Source organism: Bombus flavifrons, chromosome 8 (assembly GCF_040668555.2).
Source record: "Bombus flavifrons isolate JBK064 chromosome 8, iyBomFlav1_principal, whole genome shotgun sequence".
Lineage (NCBI taxonomy): Eukaryota > Metazoa > Arthropoda > Insecta > Hymenoptera > Apidae > Bombus > Bombus flavifrons.
In genome coordinates, this window is record NC_138449.1 from 9,035,080 (window position 1) to 9,051,809 (window position 16,730).

The 16,730-nt window shown below is 37.2% G+C and overlaps 1 long non-coding RNA gene across 11 annotated transcripts in view; it reads left to right on the plus strand.

Moving 5' to 3' along the window:
• LOC138182727 (uncharacterized) overlaps window positions 1-16,730 on the plus strand; it is a 482,518-nt gene that overhangs the window by 403,041 nt on the left and 62,747 nt on the right. The window contains exon 4 of one of the 11 annotated variants that reach the window (XR_011173890.1): window positions 9,151-9,168. The exons of 7 other annotated variants lie outside the window; for them this stretch is intronic. This is a non-coding gene — a long non-coding RNA (uncharacterized LOC138182727). Of the gene's footprint in view, window positions 1-1,790; window positions 2,129-9,150; window positions 9,169-10,429; window positions 10,562-13,758; window positions 15,087-16,730 lie in introns of those variants that run through there. 3 more of the 11 variants (XR_011173876.1, XR_011173878.1, XR_011173874.1) reach the window with 3 other exon arrangements.

The window sequence follows — 16,730 nt, forward strand, 5'->3', positions numbered from 1 at the left end:
ATTTAAACTAAGATACCATTTTTAATACATATTGGGTATTCACAATAAACTATGAATTTCGATAAGATGTGTTAGACAAAAGTACCGATAACGCTAACCACTGCGCTACCGTCGTCCGACACTAGTTAGTGTCGAGTGGTGGTATTTGTTATCGAGTACCACCACAGGCTCTCTTTCCACGATACTACATTTCATTGGATTTAAAAAGATAGAACATTGAACTCTCACTCGATACAAAAATGCAATACTGCAAGAATTGTTTAATAGCGGGACAACTTCTTTCAGTCGTAATATCACTTTCTGATCGAATCTTCTTCGAACCTTAGTTAAAAATCTCAGATACATCGGTGGTCAAATAATATTTTTGATACTCGTCTAATGTACCCTGACCACTAAAAAACGACCATAATCACACTCAAACTGTTATCAAATTATTTCTAACAGAATAAAGATCTCGCGGTTACCTGGAAACATTGCTACCTTCCTCATTCATTTTACGGAACTTACTGTTCCCTCTTAATATTCTCCACTTTTCTCGTCGAACGAACATTTTCATGCAAACACGCACGCCGATGATAATTCAAGACAGATGACCGAACTCTCGACGAAGCACGGATGGAAGAATCCAAAAATTGAGGGAGTCTCGCGAGTTACGTCGATAAGCACTGTCGTGAAAAGGAAGAAAGGGGAAAGAAAAAGATGAGAGATCCTTTATATTCTTTCGGCGAGGCAGCGCGTCCCGTCTAAATGAAGTGTTGAAGAGCTCTGCTAACACGAATGCGCGTTGGTAAGAGTAACACGCGCTTTGAATCGCGAAACTACAAAGGGCCGCCGCTGGGCTAATTTGTCTGAATGAGCGAACGATGGACTATGGGGGTACCACGGGGGTTGGACCTAATTCTGGATAAACACCCTTTCATTATTTCAGAACTGCAGCGAGTCCTTTCTAAACCGTACCGCTGCCCTTTCCACGCCACTCTTGTCCTTTGTCATTCACGTGTTGTCTTGCAAGACTGTACGGGACTGGCTAGCGTTTGTCATCAAAAATCCAGTAAGATCGTCTTTCTACAACGAAGACCGCCACCGACTCTCCTTAAGCGTTCCTCACCCTCACTTTTGTCCTTGCTTAATTGATTCGTCGAAGAACAGTTTTACGAGCCTCGATTTCAGCCTGAGCGGAGAGATTGTTCGAGGTGAATGGAAGAGAGAAGCGTGAATGTGATTATTATTGACAGAGTTATCGAGGGGATCGATAGGAAAGGGAAATGATTTGTGTCGGCTGCTCCTCGGGACGATTGAATTATTGAACCATGGAGGATTATCGATACGTTACACGCCAGAGGTGGGATTTACCATGGCACGTATTTAACTAGCTCCTTTTACTGCGTTTCAATACCTTACCGATTGAAATCAAATGTTCCTGTAAAAAATACTCGAATCTCATTGGAAATTATTAAAGCTTTCTTTAATTAACTGTTTCTTTTTTTGCGAAGAAATTGTCAATTGTTTGTTGCGGTAAGAATAATTTTGATCCAAGTAGGTTTTTTTTCTATTTACGCTACGCTATAAACATTAAGAATCATGTAAAGCTTGTAAATAGAGAAATTGATTTTGTACGACAGTTATTTGTTAATATTTAACGTAAATAATAGAAATTCGATTAGTAGCGAAGCTGTGATATAAGAATAAATCTTTAATCCATAATTGAAACAATTACAAATAGATAAAGTACTTATGTGTTAATCACTTTTAGATGTACATATAAGTGTGATTACACGAAATATTTTCAGGCGTTGGAAGTTTCAATTTCCGCGGCGAAGGACGAATATATCGTCAATCTCTGAACGTGACAAAGTTTCAGCTCGTCTAACTTGCGGTACGCAGTAACGGATGCGAGACTTGGTCTATGTATATCGTTGGACGCACGATGTGTACGTCAACCGATTTAATTAACATGGATCGCAGCAGGCAGACCGTACACGCTTAATGATGAGAACGGCTTGCGGCTCAACGTGTGCTTCCTGTTGCGTTGTCTGTAATAAACAACCAACAGTAACACGCAAACTGAAACTCCAACGAATTACTCGTGTGTTAGCATTATTTATCTCTAGGACTATCGGTTTTAAATTTTCTCATACTTAAAAAAAAAAAAGAAGAAGAAATGGTAAATAAAATATCTTATTTTCTGAACTTAACATATAGCCAAGGAAACTGAATGTTAAAAATTTCATAACGTGAAGAAATAAATATTTAGTTTCCTAAATAAAAAAAATAATATTCTGTAGAAATCGCATGCAACTGTTTGCATTGTTCACAAATAATAAGTCAATACAGACATGTTATTATTTATTAACAACGTATTAAAGGAATAGGTGCGTAGGAGATGGATGATATTTGTTAAATATTTAAATATAAAATGTTTAAATTATAATTTAAAGAATGTAAAAATATGAGCAAAAGAGAGGGTAATTTTTTAGCAATTCATAAATTACTCAAAGAAATTTGTCAAATAGGAATAGGAAAACCATTTTTATCTTATTGCTTTGAGATAGTTATTAGAACCTTGAAGAGGCAAGTATAAATTTGTATCAATGCTTCAAGATATTGTTGATTTCTGAAACTGCGAATTTGTAAATTGGTGAAATTGTTATTTGTCATCGGTGGAAGGTGCAGGGAGATTGAATTGATTAAGGTGGGCGGAAGATTGGCGTAGATTAACCGAGGTAAACTGGAATTGATTGATTTTCTGGCTTCAGATTTCGTATTTACATAACTATACACCGTAGCAGTTGCTGAACTGAATGGTACATTACTTTGAATTAGGTGAAACTCTGAAACAGACGAAGAAGATTAAATTTTAATATTTGAATATTAAAACTCGTAATTGACATGGTTCAGTAACTCCTTATCGATTTATTGAAACATTAAGATAAATCTTGTTAGTTGTGGAAATTTGTTAATCAATGTATTAAGTACAAAATCTGTTCTTATTAAATTCAATGATACGAAAAACACAAAGATTAGAAATTTATATAATCTCGTATGTACAAGACTGAAATATTGTCCTTAATAAGAAATATTTCATTTCCGTAATAATAACGTTATAGGATAATGCGTATCAAAATTATTATAATTAATTTTTCTACTTTTATATATATTATCCATAGATTTACAAACTGAAACGTAATATTAACATTGTCGCAGATCATTAGCTTTATGCTTATTACTGCAAAAATTTTAATACCCATCTCCTTCAAAAAGAAGAACAGACGGGACATCCGTAGCTATTTAATTTCAGAATGTAATGTGCTTCATGAGAGAACGAAGATACAAGTGAATGTGAAAATATAATATGATGTTGCTGTCGCAAGTAAGAAAAATTAATGTTCCCGTTCGTAACAGAACGTAATACAAGAAAACGTGCATGCTTCGAGCACATTCAAGAAATGAGTTTGAACGTTTGATTGATAAATAATGGTATTAAATGCGAATGTTTTATATTCTGTCTAAAGAGGTTCGTTTATATAAAACTTAAATGATGTTAAATGATACATCTATCCTGTACTATCCATTAAAATTTTATAAAACTAAATTTCATGTATAACTTATCCATACAATTTCTACCCCTTTCAACCAAGGGACAAACATTTTCTCGAAATGTCATCGGCACCATTTAAACATCCTTTGATCAAGCAACCTATAACGGCGTGGATAAAATCGCGAGCGGTACAGAATAACCGATCGATACTCTGTGATCGCGATGCGTTGAGCAAACAAACCGTGGGCGGTAGCGTAAATTGAAAAAGAAAGAAAGAAAAACGAGGATGGGTGAAAGGCTGAGCGTAAAATCGTAGAAGAAATTCGAGCAAGACGGCGAAAAAATTAAAGTAACATCGTAGAGGAAGAAAAGAGGAGAGGATACAATTGGGCGATCGTAAAGGCATGTCGAAACAAGCGAGCGTAAAAAACGGGATGCAATTGGCGTTGGCTTAGAGTAAGTCCTCCTGGAGGCTAAACTCTCTCTCTCTCTCTTTTACCCGAAGGCTGACGGTGTGGTGCGGTGCGGCGCACCGGCACGAGGGTGCCGTGAAGCTGGCTGTAGCCCTCTTTGCGGCCCACCCTCCGTAATCGATCAATTGAGAATCGTTCGAACGACAATCGATTTCGAATCAATTGGAGCCACAGTGTAAAACTAACTGGATACGTATTTCTCCGGTCGCCACCCCGGCCCACAGTCGACTTCCTCTCCTGCAATTCCTCCATTTCTCCAACGTCCCGCTACTTTCTTTCCCTGTCCTCCCTCCGATCGTGAAACGAGACTCCAACTCCCTCTCTTTAAACCCTCACTCTCTCCCTCTCCTTCACCTCCCTTTGCCCTATCCAACGTCGATGCTTCTGGTCCGTCGCTCATCGTCCCCTCTATCCCGCCAAACCTTCCTCGTGTGACTCTCTGTCTCTCTTTGCCTTGCTTTTCGTACCATCGGCCATTCCCCAGCCATAGTCGGCTCTTTGTTTTCCATCGGGCGAACACAATTTTGGTTACAGTTCATTCGATTCTCTTTTATTTAATTTCCATTAGAGGCCAACGTGCATCGGCCATCTGCTCTTTCTCTTTCTTCCTCCCGTGTTGATGCACGGTTCTGTTTCATTTCCAACTCGGCCCAATCTGACGCTCTCATTTTTTATCCATTCCCTTCCTATTTTCCTTTTTTTTTTTTGCACCCCCTCCATTCTTCTTTGACGCTGAGTATCTCTGTGTCTCATTCGTCCTTCGAATCCTCTTTCCGTTTTCTGTTTTCTCCTTTCTTTTTCTCGTTGCTCCAGTGCTATCGTGCTTTGTCTATGACTTAACAAACAATTACAAACAACTCGATCACCGCTCCTTATGTGCGCCGCGAGTCTGACCTGTACTCTTTTCGACTACTTGGCCGCTGCGCTGACAGTTTCGTGTAAGCCCGAATCCAACAGCGTTTTCTTTTCAGAAGCAAATTCAGAGAAAGCAAAATACCTAGATCACCGTACGAAATGCTTTGCTTATTTGAAATACATGTTCATTGGTATACATGCTTTTTCTAGAAGAAGCAATTCGTAACGAAAGAATTTTACGATTATGTCGCTATGACGTAAATTCTTTCCGATTGTCTAGTTTCCTTTATAATAAATCGCTCTATGGAATGTTCGTTTTCAATTTAACTCGTAAAGCTATTGTGCAATTAACACTAGAACTATTAGTTTTTGATGAATTTCAGCTAACAGTGACGTCATGTTGGTATATGTGATTTGTCGTCAGAAGCCGATATCGTCTCTGTATTAACATTGAGACGGCTACGTACACGTGTATGTATTATGTAAAGTGGAAACGAGAGTGTGTGATCCGCGGTGTGATTGGAGGCACTGCGTTTGAGTTAACTCGATAGAAGTTTACTATGTGATATGGTTAAAGGGTCTAGGTATAATAAATAATATGTATAATCGTCTTTCTCAATAACAGTCTTTCTTTATAATAGAAATCTTAATAGAAGTCTATCTTTTTTAGTAATTGTACAAGTCAGAAATTTGAAACCTATCATTTTAGCATGAAGGAGCGTTAGAAGTTATAATTTAGAAAAGCCACCTCTGCCTTTCAGTCAATATGATCCGATAATTAAAACGATTTCAAGTATATATTGAAATAGTTATCTATTATCCCGGTTTATCAATAACGCGCGTAAGTAAGAATTCGTCGAAGAAATTACACAGATAATTTCTTCAAATTAGCGAAATTGTTATCGAAAGTCAATGGCTACTGAAGATGTAAAATCTTTCTAATCATTAAAATTCGACAGGAAATACTACGAAAATTTTGTCTCCTCTATTCTCCACGTTAGAGTAGTCTCTTTCTTTCTGTATTTCTATTTCTTCTTATTGTTCCTTTTCCCTCAGGTGTGTTTTTTTTTCTTTCTTTTTTTTTTATCCTTCCACCTCTCTCCTTTTATCTGTTTCGTTTTCCTTTTTCTCGTACTAAAACAAGTCTGAACATTTCCCTTCTCACTCTCACGTTGCAGGTACCATAGAATTTGTTCGTCGAGCCGCGAAGCACCTGATAATTTAAATCGAACGAATCGTGGTGCATGTAATTCTCGGCGCCGCAAGCTAAACGGTCACTTGGCAATGCTTGGCAATCTACGGAGTTCGCGAAAACGTAGCCATTCCCTTCACAGAAAATCACCCATTAATTCCGTAATAGATTTTCATTCATGAAACTGCCCCGTGTCTTAAAAAGAAAAGAAATTATTTTTCCTGTACGACGGAACAGATTATTTGTTTTGAAAGGAAAGCAATATGAGTTAAACAGTTTCTGATAAACTTTCTGATGACTTTATCTCTGCTCTAAAATTCTGACTTTAGTTTATTTGTTAAAAAAGTGCTTCAATTCGTTCCTTCCGTCATGCTTGAACATGTTTTACTTCGAGACCTCAGTATATTCTATTTTAAATGATACTATTAATCCCTTATATTCTCATGGGATGTTGATAATAGAAAATTCGGTCCAATTCCATACAAAATATAAACGTTCATTTTGTTTCCTTTTTCCCAAATAAACAGTAAAAAAAGATAGTACTATAAATATTTAAAATTTTAAAAAAATTTTAGAAAAAGTTTAGAGTTTTTAAAGTTTTAGAGTTTAAAGAAAGTTTTAGAATCTTTTTAAAGTGCGAATGGTTAAAATGTATTACCTTAATTTTGTAATGCACTAAACATACATGTATACTAAAGTTTATGTTTACCGTATCGAAGATAAATATCGAGAAGATGAATACGAAATTTCATTTAGAATATCTACAATCATTACGAAATTAATCGTTTCTCGAGATACGCGTTGGTATCGTCTCCAGAAGTTACGAAAGCGGGGAAATTTCTTTCGCAGCAGTTGCCCGTTTCGTATCCTCGAGTAAAGAAGGATAAAGTGCACGACAGGCGAGAAAAGGGGTAAAGAGTTGGTAAAAGAAAGATGGAAAGGGAAACTTAATGAAACGCGTCTGACGAATAGACCAACTAATTGTATCTGAGAGGAATTAATAAAAACGTCTGACGGGCCGAACTGCTAGCAGCGCCAAGGGGTGCTTCTCCATCATTTATTTCATTTTTCACAAACTACCGGTAAGTCCGTTCTTCTACTCTACAGCACTGATATCCGTCTGTCATTCAACTTCATAAGTTATCAGCTTCGAAACGTAATCCAGTGCGTCTAGGTTCGGCTATCTTCTTCCTTTTATGGTTGTGTATATGTGTAAAAAAGCTAGAGATGTGGGAGATGGTAATTATGATAGATCTCATTCGCTTCAGTGGCCCCAATGAACATTAGAAGAACATTTCATAAAAGGTATTATACGTGGCTCTTATTCATTCTTAGATAATAGAATAACGATAATTGAAAATTTAAATTAGATTTTCGGAAGTGTGGTATTTAAAAGGTCGAATAGATAGAATGGAATACTTAATATAATTCAAGACAAATACATAGTCATACAAAATTACGTTTGATAAACTTTCGTCACTAGCATTTCTGAGACCATAAAGTATCTATAAGTGTGCGAATACTTTCATGAACAGCTACGTAACTATATTTATATATGTATTTTTACAAAGTATAAAATTACAATAAACGAAATTAATCCTGAATTAGTATCATCGAATCACAGATGACCTATATTTCTGTCTGAGCCAAGTTGATCAGAATTAAATATAATTTTAGAGTACTTCGTATTAGTTTGTATTCTATGCTCCACGTAATGCAGAGTATTAATAACATTCATCGTGTAGAATGTGATATACAAATTAAAATTTAATATTCTAAAATTAACTCCAACTTAAATCCAATCCAAATTCGTGTAGCTAATAACTGTTGAAGATCAATTTATATGCGAATACAAATCTAGCAAATATAGTAAATAAATTGAAAAGACAATGGTGCTCTTTAATTTACGAAACAATCTACTCCACATTTCCAACGTTTATTTAAACACACAAACCAATTAAAATTTCTCGAATATCCTAACGCTGTCAATTGCAGACAGCATTCACGACGATTCGCTTTCTCGCAGGCAGCATTCCATGGTTGCCTCGGTTCAACAACGAATATGCCAGTGTTATTCAGCGAGGAGTCCGACAGCTGATGCAGAATTCCGTGTTCTACCGCAGGAAGTTCGTCTTTAACGATGTCACGAGAAATCTACAATTCGTCCGTCACGTCCGCGTGTAGTTTTCGCCGAGGTAGCCAGGCTTTTTGCGTACTTTGAACTCGGTCACACTGAATTTCTGGCCGAGCAGAGTCCAAGTTGCGGCAAGCGGCAGACCAAAAATAATGGCCACCACGGCTAAAACCAAAAATAATCGGGCGCCGCCTGCTGTTCCCTCACTAAATCACCCTTCTCAACTGGTAGCCGGTGACCAGTTTCCTCCTGTTATCCTTCCCCGGGTTGCTTACTCTCCTCCAGCTTGTCCCATCGCGTCACTCGCTTTCTACCCTCCACCATACTGCCATCTCATTATTTCCCTTAATTAGTAGTAATTAACAGATAATTAATCGCTGGAGCTGCACTCGCGCGGCAATACAGCGAAATAATCGCTTGAAAATCTGAAGCAAACTTTCATACAACGTCACCATATTCTGGTGTAAGGTAATTTTGCCCGACGATACGATAGTAATGTGTCTACCTTCGTCTGTTAAAAATTTGACACTTTTATTCAGGTGCAGTATACGGTATAAATGTTTGAGCGTAGAAAATGTGCTTTTATATGACGCACAATATGCGTATGCTTTTCTACTGTTTATAAAATAAGATTGTAGCTTTCAACCATGAGCATTTATTAAACATTTATGCGGCTGGAAACAGAAATTTTTGCTTCTCAGAGACGTGTCGTTTCAAAAATTTGAAGAATTACCGCGTTTAAAGGAATTACAGGATTTAAAAGGAACCAAAGTGACTAAAAAACGTGGTGCTATAAACATCACGTTTATTATAATTTTATTTGTTTTCATTACATATTGAAAGGCAAGCCAGTAACTGATTATACGTTACAGTGCACATTACAATTTTTACTTAGTCGTTAATGAACTTTATATTTTCTTTCCTGGTCGAGTAATTACAAGATTTCTATTCATCACAGATAAAAATCCTCCCACGATCATTCTACCTTCAAGAGATACTTGGAACTGCAATTGCTTCTATAAATGATGAATCGACGTATGGAGAAACAGGAGCCGTGTTTCTAAAAAAAAAAAAAAAAAAAAAAATCTCAGGCGAAAGCGAGAAGTTCGATACGCCTCGCTAAAAAAATCTGACGATGTCTGATTTACTGTTATTCACTGGCGAAGGTGTCCAGCGATAAATTCCTCGATTATTCCGAACGATAGTATTACAGAGGAATTCCGGGAAGCGGGATGAACGGTAACAGTCGCTAAATAAAAATGCGCTATAATAACGACAGGCTGCGTGACGACGTAGAACGAGCCAGAAACGTCCGCAACGCTTTGGCAAATGCATCTGTCAGCGAGGGAAAGCGGCACGGGAATGGCTTTCCTCCACCTCCTGCTATACCTCCAACGCCCCTTTCCCCGTCATCTAGCCCCGAAACCAGTCCAGTTTCCCTCACACCAATCCGTTCGCCCTCTTTCGCCCACCGCCCCTCGGTTCAATCGTTCCGTCCCACTCGAATCAGCCCGTTTCATCTCACTTTCTCGCTATCCCGTTCCCTCCGGCAATTACTATAAATCAGAATCGCAGTCAATATTTAATCCTCGTGGAATGGTGTTCGGGCCAGAGGGAAAGGGGAACGAACGAACGAGCGAACGAACGAAGGGGACACACGAACAGACAGAGAGAAGAGGGAGAGAGAGAGAGAGAGAGAGAAAGGGAAAGAGAGAGAGAGAATGGTGACCACGGGGGTATAGACGGGAACTGATGCAACAATGCCAGTAATGCGATAAAATATACTACGTGTCGAGCGATAGAGGGGTAGGGGGGTTTCAAGCGAAATGGGCGAAATGTCCACCGTTCGTACCGCTGACCATCGTTCGTCGTTCCGTTCGTTCGTTGATTCGTTCGTGTTTCCCTCGTTCGAATCGGCCATTCTACCGACAGCTTTGCTTCAAGATAGACGCGGCGTCGGAAAAAGGCCGACACGGGATAGGAAACGTTGGTAGGTGTCGTACGCGATCGCGAGAATCAATCGTTCCTCTTATTTTGCTTACGAAGTAGTAATTCTGCGATAGTAAAACGACCCGACTGACGACCGGCACGCGTGTTTGCATTTTAATTAAATCGACCACGCTAGAAAAGAGTTGAACGTCGTTCATTTGCATTTCTCTACTCGGTTCTCCTCTTTTTTCTTTTTTTTTTTTTTCTGCGTTACATTCTTCCTTTTTGTTTTCGTTCTATCTGTTTAGAGATAGTTGGGAGAAGTTGTTCAGCGGAACGAGGGAAAGCAGGACAAAATGTGTTCCACCACTACAAATGAAACCCATAACGCGCTTAAAGCCCGATATTTAGTTATTTCAGCTCAGGAATATTAAACTTTATTCTAATTTCCGAAATGTACACTATTGGAACGGCGTGTGTTTAATTTTTTGACAGAGTAATATGAAGAAACGGCGGGCTTCAACATTCGAGTTGTTTTTCGAAAGAGTTTAGAAGTAATGGAAATAAATAATGAGTAATATTACTCTTATTCTATAAATACGTTTAACATTTTCACGTTATTACATACAGTTCTAAATATTGCTATGTTTCAACGTTGAATTAATCTCGATAGTTTATTACCAAACATATAGCTATATATATATAGGTGTATATATATATATATATATCTATGGAATTGTCAAAGCAAATATATGCATCAGTAAATTACGCATTATAAAGTTTCATGTGTCATAAATTTTTATAGTATAGCATACTTCATAAATTCACTGCATTGTTGGAAGACTACCGTTATAACGAACAATGAAAAATTTTTATGGATGCTATTTATCGTCAGAAATATTCACTCTCTCTTTGTACAAATGAATAAGTTTTTATTAGAAAGAAAGGGAATTATCAACAATACTCATACCTCCATCCCATATTGATCAATCGTAATTCGTATGAGTCGAATTATTTTCAAAAGGTATGAGATCCTTTTTTGAAGTTGTAAACGTAGTGACGTTAAAATAAAAAAGGGTCAACGGAAACGTATTTGTCAGATTGCTCACCCACCTGTTATCTTCGTTTACAATCTATTTCCTATCGTTTGCTATTCTCACAGTTCTTTTAGTATTGCCTCACAAGCCGTTAAATATTTATACGAATAGTATTGTTCTTCGAAGTATCGGTGAAATGTCAGAAAAATCGATACGAATACACATGATCTTTGATACAGTTCATTTTATGCAATCATCGCTGCAATTATCGTAGAAAACTTGATTGGAAGTACGAAGCGAACAATCGGTTTCTATACGGTCGACAAGCATGCACCATGAAGAATAATCGTGTAACTAGATCAACTCGAGGAGGACCTTCTACATCTCTCCTCGGAACAAGTAGCAGCTAATATTTACAATAGGAGGCGAAGTGGTCGCGTGCCATTCAACCATAAACGATGGAATTGCAACAACTTCTGTTTTATTAGGGAGGCAAGTCCGGCAGCGTACCAATCCCAATGTCATTATTGCTGCAATAGTGGTTCGTGATCTTATTACTGTCATTATTATTGCTATCGTGGCTGAATCGTACAGTTCTCTACGATTCGAATTGGACGGTCATCACGTTCAAAGTATTTTAATAGCTTGTCTTAGTACGACGCAGTGAGCCTATTTCTTCGAACGATGTCGTCAAATCAATTAAATATACTTTAGTCATTACTATCTAATTAGAATTACAATACAAACTCTAACGTCTTACATTTTACATGCATTATTGACATTGTTGAAAGAGTTAATTACCCTATGAAATAAAAATATGAAGTGCTCTATTTTGTTAATTATCTATAAGCATTTGTCTATATAAATATCTTTAACTTGTTAAAAATATACGCAACGACTAATGGTTAAATAAAGAATTAAATAAAGAAAGAAAGAAGAAAGATAATGATACCGAGTTAGTATTTTGTTTCATCGAGGATATAATATGTGATTGTGTCAGCAGTAGTAAATGCTTTAATCGATGAAAGATACTTCATAAATAAACTTATATTTTAACAAAGAAAACTAGGATGCTAAAAATTGAAATTCTTTACGATACGAGGAGGAACTTATTATGTTCTTCATAATAATATTACATATTCATTGATATTCTCTAATTGGAGGCAATCGCTTCATGAATAAACCATTGTGCGAAATCGAGGAATTACGATACTTAAATATAGAATCGAAGAACGTAATTATCAAGTTGTTTGTCGAAACGTGTCTTAAGAGGCGAGTAACAGGTTGTAGAATGGTTCGTGATTATTTCTTAAGCATCGACATTTAGAGGAGTGCGAAAAGTGGTTGCTCGATAGTGGTGACACGTAGCCGCCAATAGCAAACGCGAGAGCTTCGCAATGGAGATGAAGTGCCGCAAGGGCAGGGAGTCATTGTGGACAAAAGAATGGTTTCTCAAGGGTTGGCTCCTCAGGGAAATCAGAAGCAGTGGGCCTCTGGGATAAACCAAGCAGATTTCGACGGAGGTTCGCCAAAGTAGCTTGTCAATAACTTAAATCTCAATCGTAACTTGCTGCTCCCAACTGATTTCCGTTTCTGCGACTCGTATCTTCTCTTTTCCGATATTCATACGGTGACATATCTTCCGCATGGTTACAAAGAGCATCCGTTCTTTGATTTCTGATCCAAGTATCCTTCGTGAAACGCTTCAACGTTTTCATACGTATCTATTTACGATGACATCGTGTCCCCTGTTTTCAAAATAAGAATGGTATCCGCGTTTGGTTTCTGAGCTTTGTTGCGATACGAATCAGCATTGTGTACCATGTAGTTGAAATCTTTATATGCGTATAAACGTAAGAATAAGACGATCCTCTATCCTACATACATACATTTTTCTTTCCTTAGTCCATTCAATAATTTGTAGAGGATGATTGGTCGTGTGGTAGTTTAAACGACGAGATTACTCGATGTTGAAACCGTCAAACAAATTTTAAAATAATTATAAATACAGAGTCAACTGTAGATTGCTCGATACGGGTCGTTAAAAGAATGTTCGCTAAGACGCTCGGTACTAACTGATTCGCTAAAGACTGTGTGTTGATCGCTAATAAAATCGCTCGAGACTGAGACTGAAAAACTGGTCACCTTACGATCGTGTTCGTTTATTTATACTGGTCGAAGGGATACCCGAAAGTTTCCATTCGCCTTTATTTGACGGTTACACGACATTGTTTTGCTCGGAGTTGGTTTATTATTATATTATGTCTAACCTAACGATGTTGATACTCCGAGGCAAAACAACAACGTGGCACGAATTGTCCTCTGGCTCATGTACCGCTACAAATTCTTCTTTACGACTCGACGTAATCAGAGCTATCGAGTTCGTTTGCTAAATAAATCTATATTAATATAACCATTCTTGCCAGAAGTTATTAAAGAAAATCGTTCTTCTTGTGTTAACTAATTAAACAGTATAAAGCAATACGCATTGTAAATATATAACGAATGAGAAAAAGCGAACAACAAACTTACGTAGACAATAATTTTAACCAAGACTTTTGTCAACGCCTAATTCGTCAGATGTGGTACTTCGTTTCTAGTGCGGAGAACACGGTTCGTAGACCCGACTCAGCACCATAGCCAAAGAAGAATATTTCCCAGCGAGAAATCCTCGAGGCACTGCCGTGAAGTAGAACAAATTTCTTCCTAGAACGGGACACGAAGAAGAACGATGAGTCGCATTAACGCGCGAAACTCGCCAGAAACTCGGCACGATCAATCTGTAGCGTGAGATGCGTCTCTCTCGCGACAGATATACTTTGCTAATTCGATCCTGGTAAAGGCTGAAAATCGAGGAAGATCGCGGCCGGAACGGTACGAGCAACGAGGTCTAAGCATGTGAACTGTCTCGGATGTAGGCAATTTCACGGTGTTGCTTCGCATTAATACGAAAGTAACTCGGTACAAATGTGTCGTCCGAGTCTTAAATACGTCAGATAGTTGTCGTGGTGTTCTCGTTCTCCGGCAACGTGACGCCGCAACAAGGTACGTATTTCACGAACTTTTCGTCACCGATGGAAATTGAATTTAAGGTATCTTCGATAACCTCGTTGCCCGATAATCTTCTGCCGCTGCGTCCCTTTCTTTCTCTGTTTCTTTGCTCGCGCCACCGCCTTTGCTCGATGCTGCCTTTTTCTGTTCGTTGCCATTTCCATGGATAGACGTGATTTCTATGGTACGTCGAATTATTTCCCCGATGTTGTTTGGAAAATTTGATTGCCAAGGGTTTGTTATTCCGCTGATGGCCGAAGATAAATACCGAGATGTGAGTTGTGCGAGATGATCCAACCAATTGTTAAAGCTATTTTGGCGTTTAATATTAAGCGTGAACTAATGTATAAGTGTAAATAACAGTAGAAGTAGGAGACAAGAGGTAGGTTTTATGGTAAATGAACACGTGTTAATTAATATGAGAGTTTATATAATTGTTTATCGGAGCCTATCATTTTGAAACTCTCTGTATAAGCCTATGTTGTATTATATGCATGCAATATCGGACAAACACCCTGCATATCATCTTACAATGTACCGATTTATCCGCAACTGTCTAACCAATATATCGAAACTGGCGTTTAGAAATTCAGGCAAACAACCAATACGGTTGACCTATTTATCCGCGCGATTGCCAATTTGACTAACCGATTAGTTGCTCAACCACGTGACTACGTCGTTCTAATCGTTTGCCATTGTTACGTAATAGAATAAAGTGAATATTTACTTATTTACTGATTTATCATTATTCGCGTTACAAAATGGATTATCTCTAGCTTAGAAAGATAAAACAAATTTTTAAACTTAATACCAGTAACTAATCTAAAAGGATCGACACATCTCTGATCAATATCTTTTACCATGTTAAATAATATTTGATGAACATAAGCGAAAAATACGATGAGTCACATCTGTACTCATGGCTTATACACAAATGAAATTATCGAAATTCATTGAATTTTGTTTATTCAATCAAGGAAATACCCAATGAATCGCGTTAATTTTTGCATTAAATAGCGGAACAAAAAATTGCATATCGGCCGTGATCTGCAAAGTAAAGATACAAATTTCTTTTACATTTTGAAGTTATCTCTTCTTTTATGTTTCCTTCTTTTTTGTTACCTTGCTTCCTTGTATTCTTCATTATGCTTGAAACAGTTCCCCTAGCGCACTAACCCGGCTTTTATTTAGCATAAAAACATTTTTATACGTCATAAAGCACAATGTTGCTAGCACATCTACGCTCTGCTTTCCTTATCAAACGCGTCCATCGTCGTAATGTCTGGAAATGGAATTGCCAATCCATCTGTCCGTCATTTAATTTCAATATGAGCATTGTACTATCAGTGTGCCGAATGACCGTCGATGCATCTCGCACAGCATTCAGTTAATAGATCTGTTACGGTAAGTAATGTGCGTTTCCACGTTAGTGTTTGCACGGTACACAACACGGACACAATCACCTTAAGTGGATACGTAGTCTTGTATAAACAATATATACATAAATTCTCTCGAGATATTACGTTTAGCGTGTATCCTTTTCCTTGTTTGATTCTCTTAACAACGTTCAAGTACATTCAAATTTTGGCCGACATAATGATAGAATGAATATTTTTTAAGAAAACAAACACATAAGACCCTATACACTAAATTCAACTTCTTCAATTTCAATTTAGCATCTTATGCAAATGCTAGAGTATTTGCATGTTCATTCGAGACGAAAAGTTGGCGATCTTTTATTAGAGGATGTAAAAATTTTACAAGCTCTTTTCTCTGTCATTTTCTAGTAACGCGATATTGACAAATGTGAATTTACAAATTGAATTCAGTAGAAAAGTAACAAAAATGTGTCCTTTCACAAAAGGAAGGTAAGTACAGGAAACGATGTATAAAATTTATATTTGTCTAAAGGATCGTATTCTTAACTTCCAAAGCTTTTTACGTATATATGTAGTAATGTGCTTTAATACCTGAAAATATGTAAATATTTCTATAAAAGTTTAAGCTTACCCATAGATTTCTTAAGTTAAAGATTCTATTACCTATATACTATCTTTCCTTTAAATCGTCCAAGCACTGGAAAGCTACATCTTAAATAAGTCGTTCTTAAATATACTCGTGTTAATTAAATTATAAGAATCGAATTATTCGCATCTTATTATAATATTATATTTATGGAATGATTATTCCTATCACTATTAGAATTATATTTCCTCTTCCTCGGTACTTTATTTAAAAGTACTCTCCAAAAAGTTAAATCATGTACTCTGTCAATATTTTACTGCCTCAAACTCGGTTCGATTTCCTATATAAAAATACATGCCGCAAAAACTGCATTCACTATTTAATAAGACGAAAAGAAAATCCCAATTTTACTTCTGTCTCGCAAGGAACCAAGTAAAGAAATATTCATAGACCTACTTCAAAACAACTTCTAAAGTTAAAGAAAGAAAACACTACGACCTTTTTATAGATTTTCTTTTTGCTAGACGAGTCAGAATTTATTCCAATAATTATCTCA